General features: G+C 35.9%; 1 long non-coding RNA gene across 1 annotated transcript; it reads right to left on the reverse strand.

Moving 5' to 3' along the window:
• Positions 1-18,612: 18,612 nt before the first annotated feature.
• On the reverse strand, positions 18,613-22,661 carry LOC115927146. The gene is made up of 3 exons (XR_004065450.1): positions 22,603-22,661; positions 21,071-21,172; positions 18,613-18,791 (listed from the first exon to the last, which is right to left on the reverse strand). It is a non-coding gene; the product is annotated as an uncharacterized LOC115927146 (long non-coding RNA).
• Between the last annotated feature and the right edge of the window lie 1,671 nt (positions 22,662-24,332).

The raw sequence follows: 24,332 nt of genomic DNA on the forward strand, positions 1-24,332 counted from the left end.
GTACATGGGTATAAGACCTCCAGCCTCTGACTCAACAAGAACCTGGTCCAGGTCTGCCAAGGTCCTATGGGATTCTGTCTTCCACAGCTGCAGAAGTTCCATGTATGTTTGTGTATAGTCATTGGCCTGCTTCTTTAGGATACATTGCGCAATACTTGATTTGATTCCCAGAGCAACGTACAAATTGGAGAAATTTGACGGATAGAGTCCTTTTGAGATTCTTAGCAAATGCACTTCTGTTACTTCTGGTGAATCGGTAGGCCTGAGGTTCACGTAAAGGAGAGAATAAAAATTGAATTTACACCTATACGTAGGCCTACAGTTGGTTATGGCAAAATGTTTGTCAATGGTACTACTTAATTGATTAGAACAAAATAACGGTGGTCAATATACAACCGGTCTAAAGTTGGAGAAAATGTTTAATAAACTTTGCATGTAGAGCATAATTATTGTAAAAACAGTTTACAGCCTACATTATTGTAAACATTATAACCAAACCAATGAATTGTCTCGTTAAGCTCATTTTAACCTATTCAAACCTGTCAAATTGGTTATTATCTTAAAGAGTGTTACTTAATGTAAATTACCATGAAATGGAGAAGAAAACACCACTACACACAAAATTGCCCAAACCAAGAAAATTCCACTTAATGAAAACTTAAGTTTCACAACAGACCCAACTTAAAAACAGAGGAAGTAGTCAGAAGTAAAGTATTTAAATGTCAGCACAAAAACGCCATAAAAAAAGAAATCAGCAGCGAAATAGGACATTTCGAAAAAGAAAGATAAATATATAAACCTACTTTTGAGCTCTGTTTTCCATAGGTGTCACCTCGTCTCCTATAATAAGAAGGAAAAAAGGTCGGTGATTTATTCTCCCTTAGTATTATGTTATATAAGATACTGCATTCCATTGGTATTTCCAAATGTAACATTTTCCTCACACTTTTATAATTGTTTAACATGTTATCTTTTGTAAATGTTGTAATTTTCTTCGATTAATAGTAAATCCACATAAAACAAAACAATTGTAAAAAGAGATATTTGCACAGTCTGCTAATGCATATTGAAGAGAATTGCCAGCATATGTTGACGGTCCCGTGTGTGCAGTCACTTTCGTGAATGATGAGTCGCCTGATTGTGATTGAATGGCAAACAATATCGTAACTACGCAAAACAAATAATGTAGGTCTATCATTAATATACAGGCTAATATATTATAATCAATGATTGTATTTGTCAAAGGAAGAGATTTGAGAGACGATGGTGTAATCATACAGCTAGAGGTAATGTTGTCAGCCTGTCAGCCTGTCACCCTCACTATGGAATGGACTTCCTTCTCTAGGTCTGAGCACTTCATCAATAATTTCAAGCAATCTGTAAACTGAACCGCTATCACGTCATAGTTTCTCCTTTAATCATAATTTTGTTTGTTGTTTTCAATGCAGTTAAATTAATTACAATCTTCTGGTATTGTTATACTTTTTTAACTTATGTAATTGAGTTACTGTATTTATTCCTAATGCTGTACTTAAAGGTTGCTCTTTTGATATTTGTTAAGTGCATCGAGATGGTACCATATGATGTGCTATATAATCCTGACATTGTTAATGGGAAATAACTGCAGCTAAAATCGCATGCTCATACAAGACTATATAGTTCCAGGTTAGAATCAAGATTTACACAATGGATATGAGATACATGTACTACCACCATTATATGGGGGTGCATCTGACCTGTCCCCCCCCCCCCCGTCTTATAATCACAGAGGGATATCTTGTGCTGTAAAAGTATTTCCCCCTTTTTCTTTATCAAATCACTTTTTAATAGAAAGGCGACACCATAGGCGTAAATAGTTATAATTAAATGATATTTGCGATGAAAACTAAAACAGCATCACCAACAACAACCACACCATTAACAATCTGATGAACCTTTATTTTCCTTGTCAGAAGCTTTTTGGAGTAGATTACTCCTCTTTAAAAAAAAATATACTGGATCCACCCCTGGGTGATACAATTTGTTTGGAATATGGTTCATCGTCATCAATATCAAGTAACAATAACTGTTATGAGCTACTGGAATTGTTTTGCATTTGTTACTGAAGACGAGTTTTATGAAACATGGCTCTGGTTTACACAAGAGAGTGACAGCCGACATGATTCAGATTCATTCCTTGTCTTTAATTTGTATTCTGTAACTCGACTCACTGCTCAAAACTTCGAGCAATTGAACACAAGTATGGTATCTCTGAAATAACAACACAACACCATTCTGTCTGCTGAGGATTATGAATTCATTGGCAGTGTGTTTTCAATCCCACTTCTGACACCAAATAGAATAACGGTAAACCCTCTTTTGATTGACACAAGACATTATATTGTATAATAACATACATAGACTGGTAATATACTTGTGACCTCTTGTGAGCTTTCTGAATATGCACTCTAGATTTAAACTAAGAAAATTTAATCCTACTCCTTACAACATGATTCTAGAAAAAAGGATGAGAATGATTGGATGAAGGGATTGCATACTTACGTATCAGACTTTCGTCCCCTGACTCCACTCCTTCCTCACTCATACCTGCATCAAAATACATGAAGAACTAAATTCAAAGTGAAAAGAGTCGCGGTCTAGTGGATACATCGGAGGGCCGTGGATCATAATAATTTATAGGGTTCAAATCCCTGCCACAGCAATACTATCCACTGGAAAGATATAAATATACATGTTCGGGGTTGTTGATTTTGGAGTTTCCTAATACCAATCTAGAGGTGGTTTTGAAAAATCAAGAACATTATTCTTTGGCATAAACATTTCAGGTGCAGTAAATGTGAACCAAATTCCACTTCTAATATATTTTATACTATTTATATAAAATAGTGAATTCATTGTGAAATTAATTTCAATTTCAATTTATTCAAGCATTTTAAATTCGTACATAAAATGTAATAATAAACAAAGAAGGGAAGGTAACGAGTAATACAGGTTAGGAGCCCTACAAAACAAAAGCCCGTTACCGGTTCCCTTATTGATTAAACACTCCAGATTCAAACTAAGGAAATTTAATAAAATATTTGTCTCTCTTTAATTGTACCTAAATAAGAAAAGCAACAGAAAGAAGCAGACCCCACCCCCTCCCCCCAACAACAACAAATACAGAACTTTATGAGCAAAACCTATAAAATAAAAATGACTACACACATGTCATATATGAATGAAGTAAGGCATGATGGGACTTAAATGTTTAACCAATTCATCACCAATCTCTTTGTTTGTGGAAAATCAGTATTTGTTTGACCGAAGTGAAATGTGGAACAGATCGTCATGGAATGTTGTAGAATTGTTAAAACAATTTAAAACAGAATCAGGGCCTTTTTAGAACACCTATTATACACAGGAGTACAATTATTGCACTAATAACCCCAAAGTGCGCCTATAAGCTAAAACATTATTGATGTACAGCTAGAAGGTATAACATCAACTTAACTCAATTTTACCTGGCATTTTATACATTAATAGTTGAGGAGTATGAAGCGAAATCAAGTATAACATAACCCCTCCCCCCCCCCCCCCCATACGAAACTAAAGTTGGACTTGGGTTCCCTATTCTATGTCAGGTGTCAACTAGTCTACACATGAGTGACTTTTAGCTATATTAAAGATGCATAGTATAGTGGGCTCTCATTGAAAATTGGACACCATTTGGGTGTTAACGCAATGACAGTTGGTATCCATCATGACCAACAGGCCATATGTAATGCTTTGCATTTTCCACCAATCCTCCCAGGGGCGTAAATCCCGGGGGGGGGGGGGCTGCATCCCCCCCCCCCCTGGCCTGAAGTAGGGGGGATGGCCTGTATAATCATCCCCCCCCCCTGATATTACAAAACAAAGAGAAAAAAGGGAAGAAGAAGAAGAAAAAATGTGATTGTTTCAATTTCAGCTTAATGCATGAGAAATTAGTTATTTTTTGTATGTATGTATAACTGTATAGCCTACACGTATACAGTACGTCACGATCATTAAGAGTAGTTGCGCGACGTGCGCGAACAAGCACTTCATAAACTTCAGAATAATTTTGCGTTATTTTGCAAGGTATTATTGTAGCCCAGACGTAAAGTGCGCCAGCGCGCGAGCGCTTAAAAAGTGCAATCATGTACAGTAGATGCCCGGCTCCCCCCACTAAGTGTTATTTAGGGTACGCATATGCTCGTTCCCTCCCTTTGAAAGCACCCCCTACCCTATCTCAGGACTGCCAACATTTCTGAATCCCCCTTTTGCCGGCTTTTCGCTGCCTTTTCCTGCCTTGGAGACCCCCCTCCCCCCCCCCCAAAAAAAAAAAAAAATCCGGAACACTGCTAAATGTACCACACCCCTCCCCCCCCCCCCCCAATTTTAGGTGAGTTCTAGTCGATCGAGGGGGACTGGGGGGCCAATGCTTTTACTTTTTCGAAAAAATCCTGAATGAGCTTTGAAAGCTAGCAGGAATTTCAGGAATTTTTCTATATTTTATAACCTCCTAAGAGAGAGAGAAAAAAAAAACCACCCCTTTTTTAAAGAAATTAAGAGTCGAGAATGGTACAACGAATCGTCTTCTGTCTCTAATGATTTAATATGAAACGTAAAAGCTTCCGCGCTTCGCGCGGGCGGGGGAAGGGAAAAACTGAATTCAGATGAGGATTAAAAGTCGAGAACGGTACAACGAATCGTCTTCTTTCTCTAATGATTTTATGAAACGTAAAAGCTTCCGCGCTTCGCACGGGAGGGGGGGGGGGGACTGAATTCAGACGAGGATTAAGAGTCGAGAACGGTACAACGAATCGTCTTCGTTCTCTAATGATTTAATGAAACGTAAAAGCTTCCGCGCTTCGCGCGGGAGGGGGGGAGGGAAAAACTTAATTCAGATCAGGATTAAAAGTCGAGAACGGTACAACGAATCGTCTTCTTTCTCTAATAGTGTTTGTTGTTTGTTCGTTTGTGTGTGTTTGTGTGTGTGTGTGTTCGCTTGGGTGGTGTTGTGTGTGTGTGTGTGTGTTGTGTGTTTGTGCGTGCGCGATCGCGCGCGCTTGCGTAAATTAGTGTGGGCGTGTGCTCGTGCTAGTATGTGATGGCTATCGCCGATCATCCCCCCACTCCTCGGTACGGATTTACGCCCCTGAATCCTCCATATATGGACAAGTTGTTATCCTACATTTCCCTCACTCAAAGAAAATAGGGGTTATATATTAATGGAACCATCGGTATGCTGTGTGGGAGATTTGTTTCAATAGAGGGTAAAATAGTTTTTTGTGGAGTACCACGTCTTATAGACCTACCAAACTTGATCTTGATTGCAGCTGTTGGGATGCTATTTAGTCCACACTGGAGTGACGTTTCCTTGAAGCAGTCTTTAAGCAGCTTCTTCTTACTGCACCTCGGGCACAGAAAGAGTACATCATACTTGATCCCCCTAACCCAGTGCTGAATAAGGCTATCAAGGGTTTGCGTTACAAAGTCCATCACCTGCCATGAATACACAAACAACCCCAAGACAGATATTATATTTTAATTTCTTTTTGGCTACTTCAAGCTTAATTAATTTTGATAATTTGCATAATCACTAGAGATGGATATGTTACGCTTTATACATATTGTTATTATTATTATATATTATCAAAATTCCAATGGATGGATCTCCAATCTACCAATCTAACAGGACTTAAATTTTCACCACACCTTAGGACATGGGATCGTTAGTGTGAAGGCAATTGCAGTAATCTCTGCATAACTCAAGAACAAGTATTTTTTGTTAGTTAAAACCGACCGACTTATGCAGATTTAACAGTTATTTATATTAGAAACATATGTTATATGACACATCCGGACCTTGTTTGCCGGTGACACTATTAATTGTATGGTTCAGAGACCTTTCTCAGATGTGTACTGGCAGCTGGAGTCAAGCCAGCTACCATGTTTCCAATCGAACAAAAAATGACCTTGTGAACGTGCATAGTAAATGTCAGAGAACTGGCATGCGCCTCCTTTTCTTTTCATTTATATTGTGTAATAATTGAAACCATCCTGTTGAGCCACCTACCTCTTTGACGATACTTGGGGCTGGAAGTGTATTACTGTCCCCATCTCCTTGATATACAATGACCTGACATATTCATCATCAAAGATAAAGGGAAACAGATTAAGAAATTAAGAAAATAGATTAAAAAGTTTCCCACAGTTTTGTGGGGGTTGTTTATTAATTTATATATACATTTATTTATACTGTGTGTTCGTTTTACAGAGTAAATTTCCCAGCACACATAAAATGATTTGCAAGAGAGTGCATATAATATTATACAATTAAATTACAATATAAAACTAAACAATTATATAACTAACAAATATTACAATATATTACCAAAAAACAAGAACAAAAAGAGAGGTTGAAATTAGAAAATAATTACAGGGCTTGTAATCACATCTTAAATACACTTATGAGCTAAGAATCTATGTACATTTCAAACCAATTAAAACGCACCAAAGGTGAGATATAATGAGGTTCCACTTTTCAGATTAGAGCACTAAGAACCAGACCTTGATAACTAACTGAACAAAAAATATAAGTCTAAGAAATAATGTTTATGATCAGAAAAGCCCAGCATGACTTGATTTCCCAACAAACTGTAAAACAAAACACTAAAATATTCTGGAAGGCTCTTCGATACCTTGCACCAAGTATTGGGGACGGTTATTTTCTCCTTATACACCAATGACCTTGCACTTCTAATAAATAAATGTAAACTTTCATTATATACGGATGATACATGTATTCATTTTTCTTCAGAAAAACCTGGTGAAATTCAAACAAAGTCTGAATGAAGATTTAGGGCAATTATATAGATGGTTACGATCCAATAAACTGTTATTGAATTTTGACAAATGTGAACTTTTAATAATGGTAGTATTAGAAAACTGAAGTTATTGAATGATAATAATCATTTCAGAGCTGTGGTTGGTGGAAGCGAAATGAAAAGGATTCAAACTTGTAAATACTTAGGTGTTATACATAATGAACATTTTAACTGGAATGCGCTCATCGAATATGTTAGAACGAAAACACTAAATAACCATTAATTTATTGAAACGGATAAGCCCATTTATTTCAAAGGACTTGGCTTTATTATTTTATAGAAATTATATGCAAAGCTATTAATACTTTTATCTTGGTTGGTGTAACACTGGCAAGAATAACATGCAGATATTACAGTTATTACAAAATAGGTCACTCTGTGTTGTACTACGGGTTGGTTATATGAATTCTAGCCAATTGATCTATGATTCACTGACATTTGATTAATAAAATGTTCGATTTTGTAAACACCTTTCTCATTTAATGGTTAAAGTTGGAAAAACAGGGGCCTATTTACATTAATAAGCAGTTTTAACTCAAACATTTAATTACTGACTCACGCTTGGTTATTTCCATTTTTCAATTCCTCGCATTAAAGCAAATTTTTGAAAAATATGTCTCAGATATAGGGAATCCAAATTATGGAATGTAAACCTGAAATCTTCATCTGTAACGCGCTCACAGATCACCAATTTAAGAAGTAATATTATCTACCTTGACTGGAAACACATTATTATCCATATATACCCATACTGACTTGTTTTGTAATATAATGTATTTAATAGTTTTTTGTTTATCCTTCGTTTGTTTTATGTATTTAATTGTTTATTTCTTTGCTTGTTTGTTGTCATGATTTGTGTGTGAACCCCGTTAAAAACAAATGTTGAAAGTTGAAACAAGTTGAAAGGGTAATTCACCTAAAGTGTGGAAATAAGTTAATACAACAAAATAATAAAAAGTATAGGTGAATTTTAAAGGGCTACATAATGCAATTCTTTCAAAGAAATAAGAGGCATGAAGAGCATTTGGTTCTCTAGCTATCGACAGTAAGATCGTCTTCAGGAGATTGACTATAACATTGCCAGGCGAAGGATATTCATTGCCTTTGAAGGGATCCGATGTGTGGCCTCAAAAACTTTACCATAAAATGTATTATCTCAAAAATGAAAAAAAAAAGGTTTCGCTGACACTTGACTCAAACCTTGATAGTTGCTTCATGAGGCGGTAACATCTCTATTAAGGCATGATGCACTCTATCAACCATTAGACTGATGTGACGATGGAAAAGAGTGACTGGTTTTCCCTTTCTTTCACTCATCCATCTGACTGCTCTCGCCATCAACCGATGAAACAGCCCATCTATGGAAATGAAAAACAAGAGAGATGACCAACAGATTATGGCTAGTGACGTTTTGAAAGCCAGCTCAAAAAGATGTATTAGCTACAATAATAATTAAAGACAATGATACATTTATGAGAAACGAGACACAAGTTTATAACAAGATAGACTAAACCCCGACGCGTCATTTGGCCGGACATTAGTCTACATTTGCCACTCTCCATCTAGGTGTTAAAACTATACCGACAGGGAGGAATTCCTTGATTTGCTGGGGGCAACCTACAACAAGTAACTCGCCATTTTTAGAATTTCATTTATAATTGTATTGACTCTTTGACCCCCTCTCGGGGTATGAGAGTACAAACAAGCATAAAAAAGAATAAATGAAAATGCATGACTTGTGAATACAATTCACATACATTATACATAGATAATGACACAAAGAGGCAAAGATACACACGATAATGGGTATATAGTGTATGAAAGTACACTGTTGGTCATAATGATGGAATATTTATTTTTACCCCAGTTTAGGGAAGGATTTGAAAAAATTATTTATTTCTAATAGATCTAGATAATGGCATACATTCTCAGATTTTATTGAATATTAATTTGCGAGTGTTTGTTTTGCGTGACTGCTTAATCATATGTGTTCTTCTATGCTAATCAGATAAGGGACCTACGTCCTTAAATCATAATTGACAGTAATGAGGATTAGTGCCTCACAAAAGGGCACTAATATATAGCTGATCGACACGATTTTTATCCTGGGGCCTCACAGTAACGAGGCCATTGCTTAGCCCCTGAATCATGACTGTACGCAGTGTTTGCTAGGGTACGCGGCCCCTTCCACAAATCCCCCAAAACGAAGAAAATGCAATAAATTGTCAAAAATTCATTGCATTTCCCCCCCGCCCCCAACAGAAAATAATATTCGGTAGGGCCGTGCATTATGGTTCAAGGCATGGCCACATAGAGGAATTTTTCTATTCTATTATCTAGATCTATTAGAAATAAATAATTTTTTCAAATCCTTCCCTAAACTGGGGTAAAAATAAATATTCCATCATTATGACCAACAGTGTACAAACATGAACAATGAACCAACTAGTAAACACAAAGTATATATACATGTACAATGTAGATAGTGACAATAATACAATGTATAAGTATGCAGTCTATTTAGAAGCTAAATAGTGAACAAAGTAGGCTGTTTCACTATCCTACCGCTACAAGAACGTGTAGGTTCAGCTGTCATTGTAATTCTTGAAATGCTTGAACTATCTTCTTTCTCTGTATTTTGATAACATTTCAAAAAAATAAGGCAAGTAAATCTTGCTAAATTCTTCAACTGAGAAGCGCTTCTAGTATTAAAAAGTTCTGTCGTGTGCATATCACTTGGAAGCTTAGACTTAAAGGTAAAGACCAGTATTGGAAACGCCCCAATTTCAAAAAATGAAATGGAAGCTCTCATTACCAATCATGTGAAAGAATATGTTTTGACTAATACATGATGATACAAAATTTGCCGGGAAACCGCCTACTAATTCATATATTTTGTAAATTTGTTTCTCTCATGGTCTGTGAGAGATATAGGGTAGTCCCCTATACATCTTTCTGTGTATAGTACTTGTAACTTTACGAAGAATGGGCCAAATTTCTTATCATTTTGATGATTCCAGAACCTTGCAGATGCTAGATGTTAGATGACCAACCTTTTATAATCGATTCCACAACGTTTCTTACACAATGCAATCGCATGACCATAACTGGTCTTTACCTTTAAAAAACTTTGTTGATAAATATAAACATCTTTCCCTTTGGAAATATGGACAAACAAAAATATAGAAAAATGAATATCCTATATCAATGGACAAGCAGAGTTTGCACTGCATATCACAATGTGGTGTGTTTGCATCGAATCGACCGCTGTTTACAGGTAATATATGTGATCTACATCGAAACTTACGGAGAGTAAAGGCATCAGTTTCATTTAGGGTGAGTAAATAGCTTTCAAATATATGGTTGCTTTTAAATATTCTATAACTTTTGCAAATGCATAGACTAGCTTGATCAAATGCATCTTCAATACATTTTAACCATGAGGAAATAAATTCCAAATGTTCATCTTTATGAAAAGCAGAGATGAATTTTAAAAGGACATAGGCCTATGAGTATTTACTATCTTTACCTCTCAAAATCCTTGATAAAAAAATGAACTAGTCTACCCTTCACTTGATTCAAAATCAATCCTCGTCCAGTTTCCCTATAAACCATACAGTCTGGGGTATATAAACCTACAGATAATAAAGTTCTGAGGAATTTCCTATGGAAAACTTCAATCTGCTTTATGTCTTCATGTCCCCAGATTTCACTACCATACAAGAAGATAGGCAATATAAAATGGTCAAATAAATGACATTAAATATCAACTGACAACTGCATTTTTTCGCTTTATTCAACAAACTGTATAACGCTTTTCTAGCCTGCACTATCTGCTTTGCCATTGCCTTTTTGAAAGTACCATTATAATAAAACTGACCATACGTAACATTTGGTATCTTCCAAACTTTCCGTCTGTAAACAAAAAAAATATTATTTGAGTTGTACTCGCATTGACTGTCAGGTGTCATGTATTACAATATCTTTGTAATGCATTTAGCGCTACTTGTAATTCTTCAGGGCTTTCTGCCAAAATGATCGAGTCATCAGCGTTAAATAAACAAGAAAATTTTGGAAACAAAACTCTAATTCATCACCCTGTAAGGTATTATGTATTTCAAATTTCAAATTTTCAAGCCAGGATAAGTTTTGGCAATATGCTCTTGAAAGTCATTTAAATAAACAGCAAACAGCAATGGCGAAAGTTTTCACCCTCTCTAACTACTACGGTCGTTACACGAGAAAAATTCAGACATTGCGCCGTTGGCAGAAATACAGGACTTCGCACATGTGTACGCTAGCTTTTAACATCAGTTAAGACTTTCCCATTCACACCTATTTTTAACAATTTAACCACAAAAAGGTCCTATCAATTAAATCGCACTTTGAGCAACTTGCCTGGTGGATATGTGCTCTCTGAAACTATTCATTATTAATAATATCATTAGAATAAAGGCAAATACAAAGAAAATTGTAGACTAATCCGATACCAAACAAATATCATAAATAGTCTGTAGCTTGTTTAATATCGTATTTCAACTCAAGGTTGAAGCCAATCTTAGAATTTCCAAATCAATACGTGAGTTGGACATAGTAAACATCTTGTTTACTTTGGATGCATGGGTCATCCTTGGCAAGAACAAGGTCAGTCAAACTTGTACATTGAGGCCACTCAAGGAAAACAGAGCTAGTGGCCAGTCTTTCATGACACGCATTTCTTCCTCAAGACATACAAAATGTATGGCCTTTCTAGGCATTTATAGAGAGCTGGCCACTTAGACCGGGTTTGACTTTATACAAACCTTGTCGCAATCTAACTACATTATAGTATCTTTACAGAAAGAAGGGCGTTAACTCTACGATACATTACACGTGTTAACACCCTTCTAGCTGTGAACGGATGATGAATTCATCCTCACCTGGTAAGAAGCCTTTGAAGTCCACATAAAAATCCGTAGAAGATGATGTGATCTTTGCAATCTCTTCTGGGGGGCAAGGGGACGTCAGTCTGGAAGGAACATAGTAGCGCACCACCTTCTCTGTCTTACTTGATACCTAAGATATCAAAACGTTTCCAAACTGCACTTACACAATATATACAATAGAAAACATTACAAGAATCAAGAAATCTTAGAAAAAAACAAAGCAATTCATATTCCACTTATCTTTTAAAGTTAAAGAGCTGTTTTGGGCATGCGATTGCATTGTGAAAGAAACGTTGTGGAATCGTTCAGAAAAGGTTGATCATCTAGCATATAGGCTTAGTATTGGTGTGTACTGAAATGTTCTGGAATCATCAAAAAATTGGCCCAGTCTTGGTAAAGTTACAAGCACTGTACACACAAAGATGCATATAATAATAATAATAATAATAATAATAATAATAATAATAATAATAATAGCCTAATAGTCCACTCCAAATTTTATTAAACCGAAACGGAAATTCTTTTTGCCCAATTGATCGTGAGCCCGGCAGCCACTGAGCAGCGCCAGATCGACGTTGCTCTATCCCTTACTGTTGAACGCCTAACAAGGTAGCAACAACTCCCATCTTTTAACGTCTTTTGGTATGACGCGGCCGGGGTTCGAACCCATGACCTCCCGGTTGTGCGGCGGACGCTCTACTGACTGAGCCAACATGCCAACTATGGGACTACGCGACACATGCGCGATATCTATCCGGTCCGGATACATATATATAATAATTTACAAAATAATTATATCAATTAGTAAGCGGTTTCCCGGCAAAATTTGTATCATCACGTATTAGTCAAACCATATTATTTCACATGATTGGTAATAAGAGCTTCCATTTCAGTTTTGGAGAGGGGGACATTTCCAAAACTGGTCTATATCTTTAATTTCACACTTCCCACTCCTGCCACTAAATTGTGGTAAGTTTCACAGCAACATAGACCTATTGAGCAATTTTTATTTCGAATTTTAGAAATAGAACATTTTTGTTTAATGCTGATTTAACTTCGATAAAGACTGTACATTGTTTTGCTTGTTTTTCAAAACAAATTAATAGGTAAGTTAGATAGTTAAGGTCATTTTTGTTTGATCAAACTCGGTTCAGAGACAGCTAAAATATCCATAAATATAACGTTTTCTAATATTTGTGTACCACCAGAAATATGCGATAATTTGAAGCAGCCGTTGACAAAACGAAATAGCGCCTTTTACGTTGTTTTTTCAGCCAATGCCGATGTTGGATTTTGTGTTGGCCTTGTCGTGTTTGTTATATACCGCACAACCATCCGGCCTATGTACTGTTATTATTAATTAAATAATTATAAATTAACAGTCACCGTATTTTTGGGAAAGTGAAGCTGAATAGGTATGATCGTATTGGCTCAATTTTACACATTCTGGGATCTAAAATTATCTTCGAAGCAATTTTAGGTCCTAAAAGGGCACTTGAAATGTCATAGTAAGAATAAAAGCAAATAAGCATGCACTTTGAAGGCATTTGCGGTCTAAAAACAGGACTCAGCTATCCCTTTAACGTGAAACACTGAGGTTAGCGTGAAAAAACAGGATGTTTAGCACCTGCAATAATTGCTTTTGTTGTAATATCCTACCCTAACCGAATTTCTAACTGCAGCAATGGACCAAAATTAACCTAAACCTAAAAGCCAATTGTAACCATAAACCTAACCCTATAGTTATGATACGATAAAGACCTAGGGCATTACTTGGGGAGCACCATTTAGCTGGAGATTTTACCTCAGTGTCTACTCCATCCTGTTGCTTTTGCTGTCGTCGTTCTACAGGGGCCTCACAGATGAGATCAAACTTGGCCATGAGCTTGACTAAGGCGTCCTTCTGCTCCTGAAATCCTTGCCACATATGCTGAATCAACCTATCCTCTAAGATACCATCCTTCTCAAGAGTGTTCCAAGCATCACACACGATCCCATCCTGGAATTAAAACACATTGTCAACTTAATGGCAGTTGGAATAACTGGACATTGGAGTACAGATTGTAAACGAGATTTACGAGCAGTGACAGAGCAATGAATCTCGGATGACCGCACCGAAATGTTCTGTGTGTGAATGATGTTTTATCTCAAGTTATCTATCCGAACACCGTATAAACTACGTTCACACAGGGAAAATTTACTTTAAAGCTGTTTAAATCTGTTCACTTAAACAGTTTTAAGCTAATCAGCTCTAGATACCGAAGGCTGGTGGTACACAATTAGTTTTGAATGCCCACTCCCAAATTCATTTCGTAATACTGTAAAAGGAGGAGGTTTCTCACCCTCTTTTGAGGATCCAGGATTGTTATGACCCGTTTGAAGACATCAATTAGCCATTGAGGATTCAGGATCACCATGTCTTGTAGGAGAGACTGCTGGTCTTTTATGCCTCCATAGAAGACTACATTACCCAGGTCGTGGTAAAAGGTCAGCATCGTGAGAAGTTCACTCTTCGATTCCATCCCGATTAGCTGCGTCAGTTTCTTGGTCTGGGAGAAATCAAACAATGGCTTCAAAATCATGGATAAATAGCATAACAGTAACATTACAGTCAATCTACACAGGGCATACACAGAATGTAAATATAGAGATGAGGCAAATCTTTTACAGAAGGCAACATGTAGCCTGAATCTTATGCCAAGATGTTCAAAGGCACTACATCCATTTATTGAGACAGGCATAAAATGGGCCATTTACATAATTGAAACGGTATCATCGATGGATGCATTTAGATAAAATAGCGTTACATATTCACAACAATACCAGCAGAGATGTACGTAGCTATGAGAAATGAAATAAGGACTAAAATTACGTTTCCTTGAAAATGAAATACATATTAAATGGATGTGTGAGAAAATTCGGTACCACAAATTGGCAAATTTGAAAGAAAAATAATAAGGTCCAAAGGAATAAAGCCAAACTAGGCTTTTAAAATTTGAAGTTCATATGTGAACTGCATATTATACAATTGATCTCTAATTTTCGTCCACTACAATACCCAAAGGCAAATTATATGACAAAGGCAATAATGAACGTTACAGTGCTACCTGATCTAATGACATGTAGCTGGTGTCATGTGCAGCTAAAACTTTCTCAAATAAGAGCCATCTGAGTGGAATCTCTTCTCCCATGTAACGCTCTTTCATCGCTACTCTCTCAATGTGTCTCCTCAACGTAACCAGCTACAAAGGAAAGTAAATATAGGCGTGTTTTTTTAACGTGACATGTAGTTCAAGGCTGACATTGTCTTTTTAACAACGTAATCAGATATTTATATCATAATAAAACTTCAAAATACAAAAGCAATATAAAAACAAAACTATAGGATTACATCACACAGCAATATCATACAAAAATCAGAAAAATGTTTAAAAGATGTGGATAAATAGTTATCAAAATAAAGGCAATGTCATTAAATATTCGATAATAAATTAAATTGAGCATGTTCAGGAATATTAAGATTATTGCACAAAAATATCACTGTAGAGTAAGAGACGGACAAATTGCACAGATGTAGTACATAAATGTGGAGAGGAATCGCCAATGGGTAATGGAAGAAGGGATATCTCTCTTTCCCAATGCGTATAAAAAAATATGTTTGTACAGTTGTAATATTACCAGAGGCAAATAAAGCATGAAGCTAATAGCTTGTGTCAAGTTTTCTATATCAATGCCAGTTGATTTATAGTAAATGCCTATAATTAATTTTCGTCAAGCACGGTGGATGAAAATAAATGTCCCTATACAGTGCGTCCCCCCAAAAAAACGAAACCGAGAATTATCGATGTTTTATTATAACTTATTCACATTTATAATTAATAAATGACACATGTTTAAAAAGCGTACATCCTCTTCTTTCATCTGATGCACCTCATATAATACATATTTCACGCATAAGTGATTAAAATCTGCCCTTTCATATGATGCTTGCATTTGCATAATTTTATCAAACGAATTCGTTTTCACTGGCTGCCTGCCTTGGCAACAAGCAGAATTGACAAAAGACTTAACTCCGTTTTGTTGACAATCAACCATGCATTAAGTCTGTCTTACGGCTGAATTTGCACAAAACGGAGTTAAGTCTTGTGTTAATTCCGTTTGTTGCTACGGCAGACAGCCAGTGAAAACGAATTCGTTTAATAAAACTAAGGAAATGCAAGCACTACTTAACACAAACAGAATTTTGTTATTCCTAACTCATTTTTCCTAAGTGAGGTGTCATATGAAAGGGCAGAAACTCAACTTTCTAGAAATGTGATTTTCTCTTTGAAATTCAGATACCGTCCGCCAAATGATTTTTTGGCTTCCTCTCTTCAAATTCATTTTAATCAATGGTGCGTGACATATGTATCATATAAATGGCATCAAATTAAAGAAGAGGATCTAAGCTTTCCAAACGTATGTCATTTATTAATTATAGATGTGAATAAGTTATGATAAAATATAGATAATTCTAGGTTTCGTTTTTTTTCTTGGACGCACTGTATATACATATGCACTACCTAAATATTTAAATTTGTTCATGCGCAGTAGATTAAAGTACAGGAAATATTATTTATCTGAAAAAACTTATCGGGAACTTGGATGAAAGTGTTTCGGGAATTATCAGAGAATCATATTGAGATTTGATGTCAAAAGGAATGCACATCAAGTTTCAGAGTGAGCAGCTTTTATTACTTTTGTAAAAAGTCAGATATAAACAGAGGTTATTTCAGCTCTTTCTGTATAAAAGAGCAATTTAATATTATGCCATACCGATTGGGACAATATTTAAGACAAACAAAAAACACTGGGTCTAAAATCCATCACATTTCGTCCTATGGCTCCAAGCTAAGATTCAAAGTGTAAATTTTATTATGTTAAAGAACAATTGACAACATTAGCTTAACTTTTTGAAGTGATATACTATTTTTGAAGTGGTCCAAAGATGTGGAGCAATTTGTGCAGCACTTTGTAATCGCACGGAAAAGCAACTTTACATTTTGGATTGGATGTAACTGGATTGGATAGGTAATCAGGAATACTCTTTTGTAACCTGGATACTTTGAATTATAATAGTTTATGATTAATTGTGATGTACCTCTTCATCTTCGTCCTCTAAGCTGTTTTCAATGGCAAAATACCTGGAAACCACATGGCCTAGAAACGGCTTCCCAATGATAGATTTGCGGATCTCGTTAAAGGCAGAATCAATCTAGAAGACAAAATGAGTGAAATGAACAGAAAAAGAAACACATCTTAGTCATAATGTTAAACATGCATGCATACCTTTACCTGAGATAAGAACACGATTATATATGCACACAAAAAAGACTGCTGATATGAAATAGCATAACGCAATTAAAGTCCACCGTGATATCTGGTTTTAATACAAGGGAGAAAAAAAAAAGAAAATCAATTAAGAATTGAACAAAATCTGTCAACAACAAAAAAAAGTAATTACATTTAAAATTTGTAATCAATGAAAAAGATATTGGCAACTCAGTAACTTATCCTTTAAGGTCCTCCCCCATTTGCTTGATAGTGCAAATGTCATGCCTTTTTATTTTGTAGCTTATTTGTGGAGGAATTGGGTTGTGTAAAACATATTTGTAATTATTGTTTACATCTAGGGTGCACGTATGACTGAACATTTTGTTCAGATAAAATATATTACCTTTTAATGAGATATTACTCAATTGTTCACTTATCCTTTCCTCTCATGTTCTGGTACTATCAAAACCAAAATAATATCAGGGTGAAATTTTACTTTAAAACTTCCTTTCACAAGAAAGTGTAAGTCCAAATGTTACAAAGTTATATACAGTCAAGCTGTTTTATTGCCATACCCTAATCCCACTGCCAAACTGACTCCTAACTGAATCCAAACGATCAATGTAATGGCGGCTCAGGGTTAGACAGAAATAACCGTCTCGTATGGGGAGTTCGTTTATAAAACTGACATTTGTGAACCTATCAACGACTCCTGTTGACGAAAAGTCTTTCTTAAATTACAGATTAATGAATAAACTATTACAATGAGTAAGCTATCGTAAGTTAAATTATATATTTCAGTTTTTTGCAGCCAAAGTGGACAAAGGAAGATGTAAAGAGTGAACAAAAATTATTGTAACATTTCAATCATCTCGGTCTAGTTAGATGTATTCACAGACGCGGCGGAACAACCGTCGATACTACAGACAGAAGCTTTCAGTTTAACTCAGGATATGGTACCTTATGTTCGATCTTTTTTCGTTTTGGCGTCAGTGTCGTTGATGCAAGGGCAACTATGAAATTGCTGTGTGCTGGTCGCCCCCAAAATACTTTTAAAAAACTTCAGATATTTCCCTAAATGAGAAATTTGACTTGGTATAATTTTCAAAAAATCCTACAGCGCACTCGACTTGGAAAAGTTGCTGCTAAAGCAACACAAATTTGAAATCACTGCACGATCGAATGAGCTTTCAGATACGTATAATGCGCAAGCATAATGTGTTACAACGCACATGCCGCATGCATGCACCGTACACCAGAAGTATTGAAGTCCCAGCAGTGGCTCAAAATTACATCCAAGAGGCGCACATCTCGGTATTTTTTTATTGTTTTTTTTTTTTTTTTTTTTTTGGGGGGGGGGGGGGGGTATTAATAAATGAAGGACCGTCGAGAAAAACAGCTGGGGAAAACAATTTTTTTAAAATAATTATCAACAACCGTGTATATCTCAAACCATTACCTGATCCTTTTTCTCTTGTGCATCTCCTTTCAAACTCTCTCGATGGGTTCCAACGATGAATATTGGTGGAGACTCCTGGTCAGGTTTAGACATATTCTTAGTTATGACTGAAGAGGGCGCCACAGCATGGGCGTAGATGGAATACAACCAGAAATTGATGAACTCTAAACATGTCAGTTCTGATTTGGCACCTCCTTTAACCTGCATTTTAATTGTAAAGAAATATGTATGATGAGGCCAATGATAAAACGCACAGAAACACCATACTTGGTAGTTATTCTAACAGGGAAACGCATACATATCCCTGAGCTTGAAGCTTTGCAATCCTTTATACAATTTCATAATTACTGTATACAACATTTTTTTAATATTTAGTTTTTAGGAAAAGAAATTTCTGCTGTATTAACATAAAGAGAAATCATTAAAGTATGGGGATGATATAATTAGTACGAAAAGACGACGAGTGGAGATGGTAAAATAATCAAGAGAAATAGCAGTACTCCTTGATATTCAATTGGTAAAACATTACAGCTATTATAGTGTTAATTATTTTCTGCAAAGTTTATCCTTTTTAATAATGACATGCGCAAGTGTGGACGTGATTGGCAGGATAACCTTGTAGGTCTGCGTGTATTTTCTAGCAGAGATGGAATTTTAAACAGATATTAATTTAAACTACTAAATATCACACCCTGCTCTGAAAGGTAAAACAAAAATAGATGGACCTTCGACTGCGCGCAGTTGAAGATGATGCCTCCGTTATAGAGGCATTTTACGAACCTAAACAGAAGCATTCTTGAAAATCAAGTTTGATTGTAATCCATTGAGAGGTTCTCAGAATATCGTGAATAGTGAATACAAGCTATTTTTCATATAGCCTACATGTATTATCCTTTTATCCCTTACCCAATGACCCTAAAATATAATTAATTCATTGGCTCTGCAAGATACATGAACATACATGTTTTGAGTTTGATGGTAATCTCTTCATCGGTTCTAACGATAATTTAATCACGAGCTATTTTTGCATACATAATGAGCCATGTGACATTTGACCTTTGACCTCATGACCCCCATAATCTATTCAGTTCATTGGCTCTGCAAGATACATACGACGCACGGCCGGCGAATTGAAAATCGGAAAAAAGTCGTGAGCCCGACTTTTGTAAGGATTTGGGAGAACCTATTGAGCGGACACCGAATGCATAGCGTGTTGCTAGCGCGCTGCGCGTATACAGGGATTTTGCTCTGCGTATGTCTGGCTTTGGTCTAGCGCGCTCCGCGCATGTCTGGCGTCCTTTTGGCGTGTAGATTCATGCGTTGAGCTCCGCGCACACTTTTGAGCATGCTCAATACAATCCCAAAACACACATCGATTGACGCTGAATGCACAATGTTGGTCCAGCGTTGGTCCAGCGCGCTCGACGAACGAGTAACGAATGATGGCACACACATAGTGAACGACAACGCTTTGGAAGAAAATGCAAATGTCCAATGCGCTGACCGTGCGTCCCCCATGCGTCCCCATATGTGTGACCGGGCCTGTAACGGAGGCATAACAAGTTTAATATATCACTGATTTAATTGTACCAACAATTTACAGATGTATTAATCCAGACGGAAACAGACAGTTGAATCTGCAGTAAAATATAGTCAAAATGAACGATTGATATCATAATATCTATACTTAACACAATTTATTATACGAGTAATGAATGATGAAAACATGTAAAACTTTACACAAATAACTTTGGAAAAGAAAACACAACACTATACCGTGTGAGTAAAAAAAAAAGTTTACACCTAGAAAATTGCTGATTATTTTAAAAATCATCTATGAACAGTAAATTATTACACATCTTATGAAAGAGTGTTTTATCCCAAATCATTTGGTATCATTTTTGTGTGGTATGTGGTCACGCTTGGATGAACAGTTGGCATTGTTTGCTAGAGTGCAAAAATCGTCTTGCGCCAGAGTGATGCCCACAGCATGTGTTATGTTGGGATTAGCGGAGTGAGAGAATAAATTGAATGTATCAAATGGAATGCATTGCATATTTTGTTTGCAGAAGCAAAGTCACACACGCATACACACCAGCGCACAAATGTGTGGCATGATTAATTTTGTTAGGGATGTTATTTGGATCTTCAAAACCCGATTTAATACCCAAATCCCAATTGTTTTATTTAAACATCAGATCAGCAACTTTGGTGCAAGTCGATTTTTGCACTCTCGCAAACAATGCCTGCTGTTCATTCAAGCGTGAACAAATACCACACACAAATGATACCAAATGATTTGGGATAAAACAGTCTTTTATGAGATGTATTATAATTTACTGTTCATAGATGATTTTTAAAATAATTAGCGATTGTCTAGGTGTAAATGTTTATTTGACTCACACTGTATAACATTTATCTATCCTCTGTAAAGCATAATCTATTTTTGCCAAGCAGTATACAATAAAATAAAGAAAAACCATTTCATAATTCTTGTCTCTGGATTCAGGGGGAACGACTTCATCCAATCTTCTACTGAGATCAAAGACAATCACATAAATAGCTCGCCACGTCAGAAACACCTACAGGAGAAGGAAATAAAAATAATGCACGAGTATTTAAGAACTACCATGCTATGTTGTTTCTGTATGCTCTATTATTTGTATAATAAGGGACATTAGGCACTATTTATATACGATTCACAACTAAATCATTCATACCCCTTTTCAATTTGGTGGTTTTGTGTTTTTCGTATAAACTCGTGAATGCAAGGTGGACTGGCTGAATTAGGACCTTTTGTTATATCGTCGGTGGGGTGACAAAACCTCCTATCTCAATTTTTTGAGATTTTGATTTGTTTGCATAATTTTGTACCTAATGGCCTACGACACCACCTGATAAATCCATGGAACGCCTCCTTCTCGGTTTTTCACAAATTCCACACAAACACCCTTAAACTAAACCTCGTAACTTTAACCCCCTTTGAAGCTGCACTGACAAAACCTTGTAACATAAGATACGTAATTCCTTTTCCTCGTAACTCACACACGGCCTAACAGTACCGAAGTTAGTGTATTCAAATCCTCGTAACTTATTTAACCAAAACCTCGTAACTCATGCAATGATAAACCAACCACTTGCACACATTTCATCAATTCCTAGTTAACTCTTTGACAAAGACAGGTCAAATGAATAAGAAACTTCTGTTGAATATACAAATATTACAAAATTAAGATATAGTTCTAGAGTTTTTGCAGTTTACAGTACTTTTTTCACTTTATTAGATAGAAAAAAAGCCATAATTAAGAACCTGGGCATGAATTTGCATCTTTGACTGGACCACATATTAATGCACCTCTATAAAAACGTATGGTAACAACTGTTTAAAAAGTTGTTTTAATTGTTGCTATTATTAATATGATGTGTTAACTTCCCAGGAATGTATAACTTATGATAATTTTTTTAGTAATGTAAATAATGTATGATCTTCTTGTTTCTTTAATTAATGTTAATTTGTTCAGTTATGTTAGTAATATTTTATTTTATTTGTAACTTAAGTAATGTTAATTCCATTGGTAATATTTTTTTTTTTGAAGTAATCTTGATTTGAGTACAGGGCTTTGCAATTGTTATGTCACAAGCGCTATATAAATTGCACGTATTTTTATAAGTATTATTATCATATGTAGGCCAACAGCTGTGCATACGAAAAGTACATAGATCCATGTGCCTTGAACTGAAACATTATATCGAGACAATGGAATAATAGTCTCCATTTGTAACTTCTTTGAGAACGAGATATCCACATTGAAACTGACCGGAAAAAAAATTGCAGGAAAAATAGCAAATATTGAGGACATGAAAGCCAAAATGGATGTATGAGAGACTGAAGTCAATACAAATTATTTTTTTTTCTTCAAATACCAGAATCTAACAATACTTTACAAATTTCCTTTCATGGCACCAAGGTAGAATTTACAACGAATATAATGCACTTAAAATGTTCTTTTACCTGATGGGTTGAGTAATATATGTCGTGTCCAGCAAAATCCCATATACTAAGTGAGACTCCTTCTGCTCCTATCTCCTGAAGAATGAAGAAATAAATACACATCTATCTGAACAATTGTCAAGAACTAAATTTTACAAAAAATAATGATCATGAAGACACTTACAACCACTAAAAAATCTTCTATCTAACAAACTGTAGCATCATTTTTAGAAGAGTATGAGCAAAACCATCCAGTAAATAACCATTTGTTATTCTATATATATATATTCACAAGTTGTTGTTTTTTTCTCCATGGAAACTTGTTCCGATAAAGACAAGTTTTCCTTTTTCCTTTTTTCCTTGATACATCTTTCTCACTCTCATGTGCCTCAGGAACTAACATAGATTTTCACCCACTCCTCACACCAAACAAGATTGAGATCAGTTTATATGTATTTGTTTTCTTGGATTTTGAAATACTGTTACTTTTCATCTTTCATCTTCCAGGGTTTAATGGAGTATTTGCCGTTATACACTTCTGTGGAAACACACCATAATCCGATGATAGCTTTAACTGTAACATATTATCATAAGTTTATGTCAGAGGTATATATATCTGTGTATGCTGGCAGTCACGACTCTGTAGAAACGTTTTTGTTAACATTAATATTTAAGGTTATGTTTAATACACAACGCTCGCTTTCCAGACAGTCATCTAGTGAACCTGGTAACTTCTGTTAGCCACGCAAAAAGATATTGCGCTTTTGCAAAAACAGACTGATTACATTCTACTAAGGGTTATTCTTACAGGTATATTTTAATTATAGGTAAGGCGAGGCGTCAAAAATAAATAAACCAGCCAGCGGCAGCTAACTGCACTTGTGCGTCCTGGCTGCATTTTTTAAATTAGCTCAGCCGGCTACCGCTGGCGGTAGGACCCTCAATTAACTCATGATGTCATCATAATGGTCTCCGAACAAAAGCATGCGCCGGCTGCCGCCTTTCGAATGGAAACCGAGCCTCAGATCCCAGCCTGGCGCAAGCCGGCTGGGCTAATAAGTGAAAAATAATTGCCCCAGCCAGGCTTCGGCCGTAATTGCAGCCTCGATGCGCCAATACGTGAGGCGGCAGCCTGCTAGTATCGATATTTTTGACGCCTCGCCTAAACAAATGTATTATTTCTGGGTCTCCTGTTGTTACACGCGGATATATTATGTATACAAGGATATAGATCTGTTAACAACACGGAAGAAAAAAGTGTAAGATTCTAGGATAAAACAAAGGCATTGTAGAAAACCTTGTACATATTAAACCACATAAAAACAAGAATTCTACCTTTTGGTGAACCTGTTCCTTAAGCACTTTCGTCACTAGACTTGCTATTTGATGCGGCATTTTGTCACCCTTCTCTTTAGCCTCTACATTATCAAAGATAAATTCTAAAAAATAAATACATATATGAATTTGTAGGATATATATATACATTTCTAATTAATATACATCTGCCACTCTTCGCCCAGGTGTTAAATGTGTACCAGGATGGATGCGAACGTTAGTAGTTGGATTGTAAAAATGGCGTCTGGTCACAATGGAGCATTTGCAATATCATTCTACCACCTAAAAATGTTCGAACGGGACTATTCTTATCATAATCATTAAAGACCATATCCGAACTGAAAAATGAAATGGATGCATCAACGGAAAGCTTATAACCCAAAGATTACAATAACATCAATTATATGCCATTGTAG

The sequence above is a fragment of the Strongylocentrotus purpuratus genome, unplaced genomic scaffold, assembly GCF_000002235.5.
Source record: "Strongylocentrotus purpuratus isolate Spur 01 unplaced genomic scaffold, Spur_5.0 spur5_scaffold_20, whole genome shotgun sequence".
Taxonomy (NCBI): Eukaryota; Metazoa; Echinodermata; class Echinoidea; order Camarodonta; family Strongylocentrotidae; genus Strongylocentrotus; species Strongylocentrotus purpuratus.